Genomic DNA, 17,954 nt, shown 5'->3' with positions numbered 1-17,954 from the left:
CACATGTATTAGAGAAAAATGTTGATTTAACTCCTTGTACTTTTCTATAACTAACACTTAATGTATTTTTGAAATTTTCATTCTTTATAATTTAATATAATCAAAAAAATAAGTAACTCATCAAATTAGTAATGACATTATGATTTTTTTTTATAAATATACATTCTTTTATGTTATGTTTCTCAACTCTTTTATTTACTATTACAAAGTATGATCTCCAAGATAACTAGATGGATATGAGCACGGGCCCAACATAATTATATTTACAAAGTTATTTTTGACAGCATACAAAAAAGGAATTTGTTATATGCAAACTTGAGTATAGAAAAAAAATATCTCTATGGTTTAATGCAAATCCTTTTTCAATCTGAAACAATTATTTGTCTAAAATCGTCCATCCATCTGGACGGTGATTAGGCGCCATCCAATTGAAGCAGTCCATAGAACGTCATTGTTGGAGCATAACTGCAGCTCTTTGATCTTGATCATATAGGTTCTTATGATGTCCAAGATAAATCACTTCATGAACTTCACTAAGCGTATTTCCATATTTCCTCCGAAATGAAAAGGGACATAACACCTAAAATGGAAGACCCGGTGGAAGTGTTTTAGGATATATATATATATATATATACACACACACACACTATGTCTTCTCAAAATTACCAAGGAAAACTTCTTATAAGGTTATAGCCTATCAGTTGTGCTTTTAAAGAATATGATGACTCAAGGTCTAGTTGAGTCTCTTCTTTAAAAATATATGAACTCTCTCTTTCTAATTAGGACACATCAAATACACAAAAGCAGAGAGCGCTGTTACTTACAATCAGCAAATGTTAGACGTGGTAACAAACTAAATACTTGAAACATATGATATAACCCTACACAAAATTTGAATATAAAAATACATATTACGTACCTGTCACTAATGAATATTTTCATTGTCTTTTCTTTTACAACACCCAAAACTCCACTCATAGTCCATTTAGCTTTTCCTGCAATTTAAGCCAAATTCATGGATGAGTATTTTACATTATTAGGGACTTCAAATGTGAATGATCTGAGCATATATCATTGTCGAAAAACTTATGTTTATTAAATGGAAAGGAAATGTCTAAGCTCTAGACTAGGCAGAATTGGCTAACCTACAAACAATTCAACCATGAGGTGACTTGCACTCCAAAGATCAATATCTATTTCATAATTTGTAGCACTTAGTAGAAGTTCTGAAGCCCTTTACCAAAATGTGACAACTTGACTTGACAAAGGATGCTCTTATACAGGATTGAAATAATTTGCCAACTTAGAATCAATGATTATTGCATCCCATATTTGGTAATCAACAAAGCAGATCCCATAATATTTCAGTGCAAAATACCCTCTTGCGACCGTGCTGCAGCCATGCAAGCAACTGCCACATACAACAATTCATAAGAAACTGAAAAAATACTTTAAAAATCAACAAGTGTAATGACCAACAACAAACAAAAAATTAATCACAAATGATACGTCTCTTTTTCAGTAAGGGTCGTTGTGCATCAAATCCTCAACAGAGAAAGGGGCATGAAGTCCCATAGAAGACATGTCACATCTTCAACAAGCAAAACCAGGGAAAAATAGAGAATCCCCAAAAATAGAGCAAATGTCAGCTAATAGTGAATGCATTATAACGAGGGCTTTCTTTCCGTTAGTGAAAAATTCCAAGCAAAGTGTTTCTTCCTGTAGATGGCAAGCACAAAGTAGGAGAAAAGGAGATAATTAGGAAACTATTGTAAAACTATATCATTTTCAAATTCAAAGGAATTGAACTGAACCATTGAAAAGATAAATTCAGCAATGGAAAATGGTCCATTAGTTCTTTCGAAGCAATAGATATCAAAGCATACAATATTTAGCACAAAAATCTCTTTTTTCTCCTTTAGTTCTCCTTTTTTCCTGTTTTTCTTACTCTTTTTTCTGCTCCTCTTTTGTAGCCATGACTTTCTCCATCAGCCACGTTCCAAAAATACGTTATCTACACATGTATTCTAGTAATTTTCTTCATTCTCCTTCAGTAACTTTCTCCCCAAGATCAGCTTTTTTTTTCAAGAAAAAATATTATCGTAAAAATTAGCTTATGAAAGTCAAGAACATACTTGATGTAATCCCACAAGTGTGGTATAGACAGGGTGGTATGTACCCCTTACTCCATATCTTTGGAGGTAAAGTGGTTGTTTCCCAAAGACCAATATCATTAAAATATGAAGGAAACCAGTAACAAACGTATGCATGAATCAGTTTACCAGCATTACTTACCGAGTATTTGTAACCCGCAATTCCAAAATAATACATTCCACACAATACAAATAATTACAGCAGATGCTTGAAGTTGAAGGAGCTAACATGAGCAGAATACTTGAGGCATTGCAGAGATTATGTAATTGTTTATATTAAGTGTAAGCTTGATTCATTTGTAGATTATGTTGAATACGTATAATTTTTTCATTGTCATTGTGCTTCTTTCTAGGCAAAATGTGGTGGCTATTGTCATGATCTTCTATTTGTAATTCCTTTTTTATCCATGAATACTTTTACATCTTGTGATCTGTTTCATCCGCCTGGTCCTTACAATTGTAAATCTCACTTCTTTGTTATATTTTTTGATCTTTCTTTTGTTGTGTCTTTGTTCTTTTTAAATTTCAAATTGATATTACTTTTTCAGGAAAGTCAGCAGTTGAAGTTCTTTTTGCATCGGGGAGGCATTCTGCTATCGCGCGTTTGCAAAGAGATTCTACAAGCCATAACCCAGCTGCCAATCACCAAGTCTGACCAACTCCTATGAAATTCTTGAAAGTTATCGCTCATAGGATAGTTTTACCATTTTGTGGTAATTTTTTTGTCAATGAATCTGAAGCGCCTCTTTAGATTCATAGTTGTTTGACGTTTACCCGCTTTCTAAAGATAACATAAGTTTCTCTTTTGTTATGAATGTGCATGATGCAGAAAAATGGCCACTAAAGATTAAATTGAAAGACTTTTTAAGAGTTGAGGTATATCTATAACGGCATACTTTCATTATATGCAGCAAAATGAGAATCAAGAGAGAAAAAACTTGCTATGGCGATTTCAACATAAAATTATTGAATCATCCTTATTTGAGCTCATGATCAAACTTAACCACTAGGTAATTTTGTATAAGTGAGGGTTACTTAATCTTTCTCAATCATCAACAATCGCCCTATTGTATAATCATTATCTCAATTTCAGAATTGTCATTATTATGAATATGACAAAATTAATGATGTCAAGTTATTTCTTCCCAGCCATATTAAAATTCTTTAATCCAAATATGTTATTCAAATACTATACAATACTATAAGAGAACTTAAGTCACTTCTAAAAGTTGAATCTAAAGGTGAAGTGTTATCCAACTATTGGGATATAAAAAACACTTTCACTAACCGCTTAACTTAAAGTTTGATGGGTTAGAAAAATTAGAGATGCCAGGAGATTTGCTGCAACCTATTATTCCTCTTTTTATAAATTTCCACATAAACGACGCCTATAAATAATGAAACTCTAGCTTGGTATCCATCGTTTAACCTAACAAACCTGGTGAGATGTTTATATTATATAATTGATAAGCTTAGTAGGTACAATACTTTCGATCAATAGATTGATTTGGGAGCAAGAAAGGATAACAGAGTCTTAAATAAAAAAGAGTATAATATATTCAATAACCTTTTCGTCTCCTATTGGTTCTAGCTTAGATGTGATTAGGTGATAGTGGAATGTTGATAAAATTCAAGTTAAATGAAGGACATATGTACTTATCACCTATGGTTTAACTCCAAATTTGTTTTACAATATTCGACGGTTGGGTTTGTCTTGAAATGTTTATTTTCATTCTGTCTTCTCATTCAACATAATGAAAAATTAAATAAAACCCTTAATCCAATTCCTACATATATAAACGAACTTCAAATGAGGTTGACGATGACTTTATTATTAGCAAAGTGTTTTCCTGCTAAGGAAGAAGTAAGTCTTGCCCTACCTTATGAAGGTTGAGAGATTGCACATATTGTTTAAACAAAAAAAAGTCATATGAAACACTGGAAATGTCAAAAAAGAAAATGGAAAAGGTTCAAATCTGGCTTAGCCAAAGGTTTCTAATTAGTACAATCTACCAAGAGGTAATCCAACAGAAGAACTACACACCTAACTCATTTTTTATGTTAGTCCATTCATTTATTTTTTGACATTTTATGTTGTAGAATACAATCGTTTGTCTTTTAAAGTAATAAAATTACTATGGCTAGTTCTCTATCTTTATCTCTATTTGGTTGGATAGTTGGATATTTCATCAAGAGCTTGAAGTACACAACAAATATCAAAGGGATCAAGTATTTTGCTGGACAACATTAAGAAATATTCTTTTTGAAAAGGCCAAAAAAAAGGACAAACAAATTAAAACAGAGGAAGTTCTATGTAGTAATGGACGAGAAAATATTTAAAAGGATTGGTAGTTCTTACATATCGGGGCAGCGTAAGATTTAGGAAAGAATGCAGTACATGTTTTCTCCTACTGAAATTTGTATAAATCTTAAAATCTTACATTCCATTTTTCATTTTTCATGTTCCTTTTAAGGGAATTTAGGAAATAATGATGTCTTCTTTATAACCTTGTACTATGCAAAAACTCAATCTTTAAGAAATTATACATACAACGAAACATATAGAAGAAGGAAACTTACGTCGATTGATAAAGGTTGTACTTTCTGGTATCTGAGGTAGATAAACTTGACTATGGAAAGCCTGAAAAAAGCAAAGTAACTTCATAGTATAATCCTACATGTAAAAGAGTATAATTTCTATCATAAGTGGCTAAAGATATATCACCACTATTGTAAGTGGCTGAACATTCCGTGAACAAAATTTACAAATAATGCAATCCAAAGCAGTTCTAAATTGTAATACCATATGGAGAGCCACATTCAAAATAATCACCATGGAATGTTTTGTTGTTACTTTCCTGTATAATTCAGGTAAAAGATACAGAACTGAAAATGTTAGGACCTTTTTGCGTTCGATTATACATTTTTCATTCTCTGAAGGGGTGTTGATGTCTTTTCACTTTTCCACTTTAACGTGTAAAAAAGAACTACAAGATCAAGTGAAAAAGAGAACATTAATGTCTCAGAACTTGGTGATCGCAAACTAAACAATGTTGAGCTTCATAACATATAAGAACAAATGAATTATATTCCTATCTGAAATACAGAATCATGCGTAATTTATTTTGTAATGTGCCAAAGGAGAATATATTAAGATAATTGTTAAATCTATATCGAGCTATTCCAATCATCTTAAGCAATGTTCTATAGTGTCTCTAAAATGAAAAAGAAAGCCTATATTATTTGTCGAGAAGTGAAAATCTCATTGCTCACTAAGCAATAAAGTCGCCAACAATACTATCTAGTAACTTCAAATTCCGACTTGTTTATTCTCATTGAACTCAAATTTTTTTTGAATTTAGAGAACATTCAATAGGTTTAGTGCAAATGACATGTTGAAAAAATTCTCAAAAACTTAATTTTGAATCTTGGTTTTAAAACCATAAATTCCATTACAAAAGCACAATTAAACAATTATATGCAAGAAACTATTTCGTAGACGCAACGTGACATAAATGGACCAAGAAGAGAGAACGAGAAGAACAAAATGTCGAAGGATGAAGATGGAAAAAAGGAAGAATTAGATAGAATTAATAGTGTCCGGTTCTTTAAGACATATTATCAAACAACATTAGTGTGTTCGTGTGAAAAGCATGCACTTAATATCATGCTAATAGAATATCCAATAGGAAAGTATAGTTCAAAGTACATGTCTGACCATGCATTCATGAGCCTGAAAAAAATTACAATTTTGCAAAATTCAAGTAAAGCACAAATACATAATCATATGAATTTCTCCTTTAACATGATGCAAATAGGCAATGAAAATATTTTTAAAATCAAAATTAATGATCCAGGTAGCATAATTGCAGGCATATAAAATAAATATCAAGAAAAAAATTCAAATTTTAAAGCATGGAAGAGTAATTTTATCATACCATAAAATCATCCAGAAGCTGCTTTTAATTAATCTAAGAAAAAGGATAGAGATGATGAATAAATGTGGCCATACATGTGTCTTCAAAAAGTAGCAAATGGAACACGTGTTATCTAGAAAAGAGAAACATATGTTATAAAGCAGTACTTGTATAATGAAGTAGGCCCACATACAGTATAACTTGCATTACTTAGAGTACAACTATTTATGCACTGTTCGTCCTCTCAAAGTGTCATTTCTATGTAAGGGGCAATAGAGTCGCCAACAATACCATTAAGTAACTTCAAATTCTGACTTGTTTATTCTCATTGAACTCGATTTTTTTTTGCATTTTGAGAATTTTTAATAGGTTCAGTCTGAATGACATATTGAATGAATTTGCAAAAACTTAATTCTTAATCTTGGGTTTGAAACAATATATTCCTTTACAAAAGCACAAATTAAACAATTCCATGCAAGAAACTATTTCATAGATGCAAAGTGACATAAATGGACCAAGAAGAGAGAAAGAGAAGAACAAAATGTTGAAGGATGAAGATGGAAAAAAGGAAGAATTAGATAGAATTAATATTGTCCAGTTCTTTAAGACATATTATCAAACAACATTTGTGTGTTAGTGTGAAAAACATGCACTTAATAACATGCTAATAGAATATCCAACAGGAAAGTATAGTTCAAAGTACATGTCTGACTATGCATTCATGTGCCTGAAAAAATCACAATTTTGAAAAATTCAAGTAACGCACAAATACATAATCACATGAGTTTCTCCTTTAACATGATGCAGATAGGCAATGAAAAATGTTTTTAAAATCAAAATTAATGATCCAGATAGCATAATTGCAGGCATATAATATGAATCTGAAGAAAAAATTTTAAATTTTAAAGCATGAAAGAGCAATTTTATCAGACCATAAAATCTTCCAGAAACTGGTTTTAATTCATCTAAGAAAAAGTGATAGAGATGATGAACAAATGTGGCCATACATGTGTCTTCAAAAAGTAGCAAATGGAACACGTGTTATCTAGAAAAGAGAAAAATGTGTTATGAAGCAGTACTTGTATAATGATGTAAGCCCACATACAGTATAACTTGCATTACTTAGAGTACAACTATTTATTGCACTGTTCGTCCTCTCAAAATGTCATTTCTATTTAAGGGCCAATAGAGTCGCCAACAATACCGTTAAGTAACTTCAAATTCTGACTCATTTATTCTCGTTGAACTCAAAAAAAATTTGCATTTAGAGAATTTTCAGTAGGTTTAGACTGAATGACATATTGAATGAATTCTCAAAAACTTAATTTTGAATTTTGGTTTAAAATCATAAATTCCTTTACAAAAGCACAAATTAAACAATTACATGCTAGAAACTATTTCATAGATCCAAAGTGACATAAATGGACCAACAAGAGAGAAAGAGCGGAACAAAAATGTCGGAGGATGAAGATGGAAAAAAGGAAGAATTAACAACATTAGTGTGTTTGTGTGAAAAGCATACACTTAATAACATGCTAAAAGAATATCCAACAGGAAAGTATAGTTCAAAGTACATGTTTGACCATGCATTCATGTGCCTGAAAAAATACAATTTTGAAAAATTCAATTAAAGCACAAATACAATAATCACATGAATTTCTCCTTTAACATGATGCAGATAGGCAATGAAAAATGTTTTAAAAATCAAAATTAATGATCCAGACAGCATAATTGCAGGCATATAAAATAAATATCAAGAAAAAAAATCAAATTTCAAAGCATGGAAGACCAATTTTATCATACCATAAAATCTTTCAAAAGCTGCTTTTAATTCTTCTAAGAAAAAGTGATAGAGTTTGATGAACAAATGTGGCCATACATATGTCTCCGAAAAGTAGCAAATGGAATACGTGTTATCTAGAAAAGAAAAACATGTGTTATGAAGCAATACTTGTATAATGAAGTAGGCCCACATACAGTATAACTTGCATTACTTAGAGTACAACTATTTATTGCACTATTTGTCCTCTCTAAGTGCCATTTATTTTTAAAGGATATTATATAATCAACTTAATTTATTTTTCTTGAGATGTTGGACTTAAGATTTTTATTTCCTTATGATACCTATGTTGAAACATAATTCAAGTATTTTTCTTACTTTTATGCGTTACAAATATATTTAAATTATTTGTATCACAAATCAAGTGATTCATCACACACAAAGTCATATAATTTATAATGAATTAAATTTGATATTACTTTGGTTGAACTAATATTATTGTAATAAAATTAATTGAATTTAATAAGAAACTACGACAATCAATTAACTAAATTTTTCAGATATGTTATGTTATCGACAATATTAAATGAAAATTACAATTTAAATTTTTTTTAGCATTTTTTGAGCAGACAACATTAAGACCGTGATTCGATTTGTAATTTTTTTTTCTTATACACTATTTTTTAAAAATAGTCACTTAAGAAATTAGTTATCTAAAAAATATATTTCATGTCGCGCGAAGTGCAGATGAGTACATTAGCTTAAAAAATTGTGAAAATTTCTCTTGGATTGCTTATACACCATATACACGTGGTCTTATTTTATCCCAACGAAACTAATCAAATGTAATGATTTGTTCCAGTCATGATAGAAATGTCAATTGGGGAAAATTGCGGTCGGAAGAACTTTTTAGTAGTATTTGGATTTTCCCTTGTATATATTGGGTTTTTGTGTTTTGATTTATCTGTTGTTATTGTATTTTGGATGTTTGAGCTTATCACTCCTTGTTTTGAATAGAATTAGTTATGATCCTGCTAAAAGAATACAATGTTGACACATCTTGTAGTGTTTGAATATGGTTATTGTTGTGCAAATTTGAGTATTACTTATGATCAATATTGATGACTTGAATAGTGCTCTTGATCAAACAAAAATGAATGTGTGGTTACGATTAGGCCAAATGAAGTTGAATAGATCATATGTGGACTTTTTGTATCTCGTTGTGACTAGATGATTATTGGATGAGTCTCTCGTGATGAACATTACACACTAGAGAAACTGTGGAGTCTTGTTTGACATTGGTGCTAATGTCTTTTATGATAAGCTTACATTGAACCTTGTGTGATGATAAATAGAACTTGCCCTGTTAATCCGATTGACTAAGTGATGCACGCTCTTGAAATGATCTTAGGTAATGATTTTGAAGAGTGAAACAATTCGACAATATACCTCTTTTGTGGCCAGTCTTGTAAGATGTGTGAACATTGCTTGAACCTCCTTTGAGCCTTATCCCTTTTTTTGGAAGAAACTTTTTGCAATTGAGACCACTATTTATCCATTCACCTATAATCCTCATGAAGTTGGGTTTGTTTGAATAACTAACTTAGGCCAAAAGACTAATTTGGAGGTGTGGTGAAAAGAGAAGGTAAATCAAGAAGTGGGAAAATCCCCTTTTGATTCAATGGTCTAGGAAAAGATGGATCCCCTCCATATATATATATATATATATATATATATAGACAGAGAAGAAGAAAGAAAAAGAAAAAAGAATGAAAAGGTTGTGAAATAAAGTTGTGAAAGTGTCAAAAGATATGGGATTTCCGATTTTCCATTGGAAGTTTAATAATGGATTAAAAATGCTGAAGAAAAGAGATGTTTAGGCCAAATTTCATGAGGGTAGAAACCATTGAGCCTTTATGAAATACATTCACACTTAGCCCCGTTATAATCCTTGAAAAGACCTTTTTGATCTTGAGTGAGCTGAAACGAATGTTGATTGGAAAATAAGGGCAAACCTATGGGTGATACGCTCAAATTAACCCCCCCACCCCCACAAATGTATAAACGATCGTTATCAAGTAAAGAACCCAAGTTGTAGGTTGGGGGTGATCCCACGAGGAAAATGGTTTCGACTGAAACTTAACTAACAATTATATTCGTTTATCCAATGTATTTGCGGAAACAAGTAATTTGAAAGGGGGGATTTGTGAAAAAAATTTGGAAAATTAAGTAAATAATTAGTGAGCAAGATTTTAAACTTTAGTTGTTATCAAGATGTTAAAGAAACTAGGGAATAAGTGTTCCCCATAAACTCATAGTGCAGTAAACCTAATAATAGCAATCCTTTATGCAATGTGGTAAATTAGGTATCTTTAAATCCTTGGTCCCGCATCTAAAGAATTTCATCCCGCTACCTATGTACAATTTACTAATCCTTAGCTTTACCTCATATTAGATATCACATCGATGTATGAATTAGTTTTCACCCTCGCACCATTGACACTAGGCTACTAGATAGTATTTGACTAAATCTATGCTGATAATTATTTCTTATTAACTACCCCTTTTGTCCGGCAAGTAGCAACAATGTGAATTTTAACGTTGACCACCACTAAAATGACTTCTAAACGAAAGAATCATCAATGCATGCAACATCACTATTTCAAAATTACTTAATTACTATTCATACTTTGTTAATCACTCATGGTTCCCACAACCCTAGTCATGGATTTAGTTACCCATATTAGCAAGAACGCAACTGATATTTTTTTAAGAAAGAATCATGAACTTACGTAAGAATATAAATAAACCCAGAATCTCAACTTCATCAATGCCTAGCTTGCCATTCTACAGCCCTCATGTACGGGGCGTGACTTGACCCATGGTCCGTAGGTCGCCTATGTAGATCTATTTTCTGCACTTTTATCCATTGTGTCTCCAATTCTCCATGTATGAACTTATTTCCTGTAATACAAGAAAAACACATAAAAAATAATGCAAAATGGCTCTAGATACACACAATTCTCAAGTGAAATGTATTAGAAATATCATAAACTCGCGGTACATCAACACCCTAAACATAGAGTTGTTGTTTGTCTACAAGCGACGCACTAAGACTCTAAATGAAACTTGTATAGGAGAAAGCAATTAAAGCATAAGCAATCATATGGTTTTCGATCGCGTCTCTATTTTTGTGTGCAAATCGTTTCCCATGGTCTAAACAAGCTAATTCCTGTGGATCCAAATATGACAAATATTCAAACTCAACACACAACATGCACAGTTTTACTATCACCAAAGTACCAACTCTTCGACAATGACTTCAGTGCCCTTACTCCAAATGAAACTCCATTGTTTTAAGTCAATATGAACTTTTGGTATAAGGGTTCATTCAACACTCGTTCAGAACTAGGTTCAATTAATAGTTAGTTCTAAGTACCATATGTTTGCCCTTATTTTCACTGCTTAGACTCTCCAATCAAGGTTCTATGATCACTATAGGACTCTCTCGGCTTGTAAAGTAGGCTTGGGATAATGTGTGGTACTAATGGGTACTTCTAGTGATTTTCTGCCCTCTTTGGGATTACATTAGGCTTTTATACCTCTTTTTGCCCTTTCTAGACATCCTGCCTTCTTCTCTTATTTCCCTTGATTCTTTTTAACCAAGAATGTAACTTTTAGACTTTGTATCTCTTTATTTTTCTCTTTTCTTCTTTATTTGAATTTACTTATTTTCTTTCACCTTTATCAAATTTTTCTCAATTTCTCTCATAGAGAGTCCCATCCTCTTCTTTTTTTTCTTGCTTATTCAACATAAAAATCATTTCATACCTATTTTTCTTTTGATGTCATCTTTCATAGACACCCTCAACTTATGATTTCAATTAGTTAAGGTGCACAATATCTTATGTCAAATCAGGGACAAGATTGAAGTCACTTTTGGATTATCCACACTCCACTTAGGCTTTTGGACTTAGTAGAGGTTCACATGTCTAATGAGGGTGTCACGACCCAAAACGAGCCGCGAGTGGCACCCACACTAATCCTACTATGTGAGCAAACCAACCAATCTAAACCCCAACATTTCAAACATAATACACAGAAAATAATGCAGAAGACTTAAAACTCATTAACAAAATCAATAATTAATTTCTAAAACTCAAAACTTATCATTATCCCCAAAATCTGGAAGTCATCATCACAAGAACATCTATCCTCAAATTACTAAGTCTAAGAGTATTTATGAAGCTAAAATAACTAAACAGATAGCCCATGCCAGAACTTCAAGGCATCAAGACGTGAAGAAGAAGATCCAGTCCAAGCTAGAAACAATAGCTCACCCTGAAATCTGACGTGACGAAAACTGGCTAGAGTTGTGGTTGAGTTGAAGACGACGGTACATTTGCTGCACTCCACAATTAACAAAAAGAAAACATACATGTAGGGGTCAGTACAAAACACGAGTACTGACTAGATATCATCGGCAAACTCAAAATATAAAGCAATATATATATCGAATAATAAGATAAAATCAACCATAACACTTAACAGGTGACAACAACAAGTACCATGACCATTGGGCACAACCCAAGCGCATCTATGAGGACTCAAGCCTCCACACCATACTCATTTGGGAAACAGGTTCATTAAATTGAGTACATTAACATAATTCAAGATTCATTCTTTTTACCATTACTGTGTCGGAACGTGACACTCTGATCTCCTAATACTACGTGTCGGTTTGTGACACCCGATCCATTAATACTACGTGTCGGTTCGTGACATCCGATCCATTAATACTACGTGTCGGTTCGTGATACCCGATCCCCTAACTTCATTCCTTCAGATCATGAAGCCTTCTTTTATACCAAGGCATCATCATTAACAGAGAGGGTTTTAGGTTTAAGATTCAACAGCCTCATCATGCTTAATTTATCACAATCATAATCACATCATGCAAGCACACAATTAAGCATATAGAAGACTTTACAATACTACCCAACACATATCATTCGCTATTAAGAGTTTACTATGAAATAGCATAAAAACCATAACCTACCTCCACCGAAGAATTCGCGATCAAGCAAGCTATCCCCCAAAACCTTTGCTTTCCTCTTCGTTTCTCTCTTCTCTCGATCGTTCTCCCTCTCTTTCTCTTTTCCTGATTTTTCCTTATTCAATCTCTTTTTCTTTTACCCTAATTACCATATAATTAAGTATAAAAGGTGATTAAAGTAACCCACTAATTAATTCAAGGTTATCTCCCTTAACCCCTAAGTAATTGAACTATTAACATTCAACTACTAACTTTATAATTAAAAGCAGGAATAGTCCAAAATGCCCCTTAAAACATTTAACAGAAATCCGACCCAGTCAGGGTTACGCAGCCTGTGACGGCCCGTCATGCCTGTGACGGTCCGTCCTGCTACTTCCGTCACAAAGTTCAGAGAGTTGATTTTATTTAAAACTCTGTGACGGTCCGTCGTGCCTACGACGGTCCGTCCTGCCATGTCGTTGCGAAGTTCAGAGAGTTGTTCTCAGTACCCAAATTTCCAGAATCTAAGTGTTTTGGAACGAGACCCCCTCGACAGTCCGTCGTTCCCATGACGGTCCGTCGTGGGATCCATCGACCAGACGTTGTTACCAGAATAAACTCTACTGCTCAAAATGACCAAACTGGTCGTTACAGAGGGACCGGTGTCAACATAGTAGATTATGAAATTATGAGTTAGGGGTTTCAAAAGAAGTGGTCTCATGAAGGCTAAAAGTACTTGTATCAATAAGCATTTCATTTGGTTGGATATATTTAGGCATTTAGTGGAATTTTTTTAACAAGGGTCTATGATCACATTCTAAACTCTACAGTGGATTACCGTTACAGGACTGAGAGGGCAAGTTCTAGATTGACACAACACTATTTGAACAATAGACTTATCTCACACACTCTTGTCACATGGTTGTATTATTAGATTATTAGATTACCCTGTTCAAGTTAAAGCTTAAGTCATGGGATAAATTTTGTTCATTATAATGACATACTCATAGCCAACACATTCAAATTATTCCAACCAACAAATTTTAGAACATATATCAAAATTTTAGATGGGTGTCATTTTTATGCTCAATCCACAATGTCATCATGCTTTATTCTTTCTCATGGCTCTACACATTCAATCCTAAGACATGTCGGTTCAAAAAAGTAAGCAGCCTATTTGGGAAAAGAACACACAAAAGAAAATCCCAAGAGAGGACTCTAAGTTGGATAACTCAGAATTTGCCATATCACTCACAATCATTTTACCCCACCCCAACGAAAATAGGTGGAATTTTCCCCCATGCACACAATAGCAATAAATAAAAGTTATGGATTTGGGTAAAGCAAACATATGGTGCATAACACCGATGAATCATAAACAACCGGGTTTGTGTAATTTCTTGAATTATGCTACAACAGTGGGGCCACCCTCAATAGTGGTCACATCTCTAATCATAGCACCCATTGTAGTGATTTCTACCGGTGTCACTGCACCCTCAATAGTATGCACATCGTCCGACCTAGTGGGTAGAACCTTAATAATGAGAAAAGAACATGATACCCTAGCCACCATCTTAAAAACCCTCTGTTGTCTCAGCTTTTCATCTATGATGGGGTCTTTATTTGCCTTATTCTCTAGCTTGCGCTACAGGTTGTTAGCCCTTTCTATCGTTGTGATGTCAAATATTTTACTTGATCGGTTCCTCTTTCCTTAGGCATGTGTGTGGTTAGGATGCTCTTCGACATTATATCTAGTAAATAGAACACCAATGACTAAATCATCACCCAATGCAGAGGGTGCAACATGTGGCTCGACAGCTGGAGCGGCAAGGATGGCATCAACATAGACCTGGATACTAGCCAACTGAGTCTAGAAATAAGACATATCAATGGTGGGGGACGACCTATCTTAAATTCTCAACTCGAATGCATCGATCTTCTTATGAACCCCTTGGAACTTTTTGTCCATAACTTTCTCAATACTTTTCTAAACTCTCTTTGAGGACTCGGCAATAAACTTCCGCATCTAGGGCTTAATATGGTGCATCAGGGTGTCCATCTTTGCCTCTAACGCCCCAATGGTATCATAGTGGAAGATAAAGTTTCGCTAGATGAGCTCGAATCCTTGCTAACTACATGCAAAGAGGAATCCAGTGCATTATCAGTATGGGTTGCATGCCCATGTCCTTGCATCTGCTCCAAAACATCTACTAGATCAATGCCCAAAGGACATCGACTCGGGGCCTTCAGTGTCGTGCTACCGCATTAGCCTCATCATGTATCAGCCAGTATCCAATATTCCCGTAGCATGCAATAATAATTCATAGTGCCAGATTGGCACTCCAGCATCCCTTCAAAACTGAAAGATCATACATGGGAATGGGTAAGTGGTGGTGGTTTTGAACACCCTCTTATGTATCTCCGCCAATAGTAAATGGGGGAAGTGTATCTCAATCCTGATGACCAGTGCAACAACCATAGTTACTCTATCCTATTTGACTAGACTTTTCACCATCGTTAGTGACATTTTGTTCTCAGCTCTCTCACCATCCAGGGATATATGCCTAGCCAACCATAATTGAACACCTCTCGTTGTTATGCATTCTGTGTGAAGGGTCCCGTCTGCATGATGTCCCACCTTTAGTCAAAATCATCCATGTTGGTTGCCTAAGTGTTATGAAGTTCAGGGCTATAGAGAAATCTGCTAATAATGGTGTGGAGATGCCATGGTAGAAGTGAAATGATCCTGGTCTATGGGCTTTGAATTTTTGTGAATAGACCCTCGGAGAGTGGCAACATAGGAAGCGTAGAACTTCTGCACAATCTTCTCACTATATGTCTTAGAGTCACAAGTCATCCACTCACATTAGGGTCATTGAAACAACCGGTGGATCTCTGGTATCCTATGTAGACTTCCCATAAGAAATCTGCGCTATTCCGTGATGGTTCGAGCAATATTCTTCTTAGAATTTTTCATTATAGCATGTTGGTAGATTTACCATTGCCCTTCGACACACCATTGGTTAGGCTTCTCAACTACCGGATCAAGTTGATCGTTCTAAGGGACTGGAGTTTCTTCAAAGCTAGCCGCCTCATCAGAGGAGGCATCTTGAATCAGGGCACTTTAGCTAGTAGCGGATACCAAAGCAAACCTGAAGGAAGAATTTGTAGAAGAATCGAAAGAACACCTTTCTAGTGACCTGCTTAGTGTATCATCCTAATAACTAAGAGACAGTGACTATGTCGAGTTCACCTTCTTGGGATAGCTCTGATTAGCCCCAGTTTTTGTGGTATGAGTCCTTTAGCTGGTGGAAATGTACTCATGGTCTTTGTCACCCTCGAGATCATTAAAATACGCTTTCGGGAAGGTCTAGTTTATTTCGACCTCCCCTGGGTGACTTTTTCCTTCTTGGGTTCCATTGTATATGCAGAGGAGTTGTTAGTACCCAAAGCAAACCTAAAACATACTCGAAATCACTTTATAAATAAAAATTAAAAAGTAAAAAGTTAATAGAACATGTTACAGTGGCTTCATACGGTGTGGACCTATAGTTCGTAGGTAGACTTGTGATCCGAAGAACCATTCTGTAAATTGTACCAAAATACTTGGTATTTGATGGAAATTAAAGAGATGTGTAATGGTCTGTAGATCTCCACCTTTGTAGTCTCATAGTTGGTGGATCCTTACAAGTGACTTCAGCTACGAACCTACTTACGGTCCATAGACGGGGTCTCATAGATGAGGTATGTGCCAGGTCTCAGATTGTGACTTATTTAGAAACATAATTTGAGGAAAATTCTGATACTATCCTAGTCTAATCATGTTGTTCAACATAGTACATGCTACTTTGTCATTCTAAGGGTTCCACAATACAATTTTTTTAATTTAGAACATGATACGGAACCCTAGGTTGAAACATACATATAGACCATTTGCTTTACCTATTTTAAGTTAGAACTACACACATTCACTGATCATCGTCTCAAGTGTGTTTATACTTCACTTTTAACATGCATTTACGGATGACTAACTACCCAAGGTCAAGACCCACTCCTCACTTTCACTATTCAATCTATGAACCGAAATTCAAAGTGAGGGGAAAGTCTATTACCTTACAAGAAATTAGAAGTGGTGTGATTGTATGTTGACACTATGATTCAAAAGCCAACACGAAAAACAATTTTGACACTGAAATTCTTTGATAATGGGAGTATTGGAGAATTTTGGGGAAAAGGTGAGAATGTGGGAATATGGGAATGATTTAATTGTGATTGAGGATTAATTGAAAGTGGGAAGGACTGATTTTGGGGATTTTGTGTTTTGGAGGATTTTGTTGGGATTTCAGAAGGAGTGGGAAATGATTTGAAAGTTTGGATTTTTATATTACAGGTAATATGGGTCGGCTCATCATGCTAGGGTTTGGACCTATGAGACCCCGCTTACGGTCCGTAGGTCGGGACAATAGATAACCTCCCCGAAAAATGAAGGAACTTACTTTGAATCTATAGGCACCATTTTTTGTTCATAGAATGACTTACGGACCATCGATGGTATCCGTAGAAATCTGCACTAAGCCTTTTCTAAAGATTTTGCCTTTCCCACATGCACATGTGGAAACCATTAGGCCACTCTTTTTGTATTTTCTACAGACTTCCTAGACACGGACCCTATGCTATATCTAGCTAACACTAAATAAAAAATTACACCTAATTACTTTAGTACAAAGAATCAAAGAAACAAAGAAACTACTCAAAAGAAATATTAAACCTATTGTTGTCTAGATGTTACACCTTGGGTTGCCTCTCAAGAAGTGCTTGAGTTAATGTCGTGGCACGACGCAAGCCTCTTGATTTCTCAAATTAATCAAGATAGTAGGATTTAATCACTTCTTGCACACTTTCTGTGTTCCCCTGATAAAGCTTGATTCTCTACCAATTCACCTTGAACCTTGTTTTATTATTGATTTTGAGCTCCACTGCTCCATGTGGCAACACTTGATTGAGTAAAAATGGCCCGATCCATTTGGACTTAAGCTTGCTAAAAAATAAACGCAACCTAGAGTTAAATA

General features: G+C 34.3%; 1 long non-coding RNA gene across 7 annotated transcripts; it reads right to left on the bottom strand.

The window, feature by feature from the left end:
* Positions 1-227: 227 nt before the first annotated feature.
* On the bottom strand, positions 228-7,944 carry LOC104645655 (uncharacterized). Of its 7 annotated transcripts, none has more exons than XR_011214425.1 (5): positions 7,874-7,944; positions 4,734-4,794; positions 1,146-1,719; positions 920-995; positions 228-580 (listed from the first exon to the last, which is right to left on the bottom strand). It is a non-coding gene; the product is annotated as an uncharacterized lncRNA (long non-coding RNA). The 7 variants fall into 7 exon arrangements; XR_739484.4 differs by lacking the exon at positions 7,874-7,944 and adding an exon at positions 6,092-7,796; XR_739485.4 differs by lacking the exon at positions 7,874-7,944 and adding an exon at positions 6,092-7,776 and having other exon boundaries at positions 1,146-1,411.
* Positions 7,945-17,954: the final 10,010 nt, after the last annotated feature.

The sequence above is a fragment of the Solanum lycopersicum genome, chromosome 2 (genome assembly GCF_036512215.1).
Source record: "Solanum lycopersicum chromosome 2, SLM_r2.1".
NCBI classification, from domain to species: domain Eukaryota; kingdom Viridiplantae; phylum Streptophyta; class Magnoliopsida; order Solanales; family Solanaceae; genus Solanum; species Solanum lycopersicum.
Note: the sequence above shows the minus strand (reverse complement) of the source record. Positions and strands in the feature narration are given on the sequence as shown.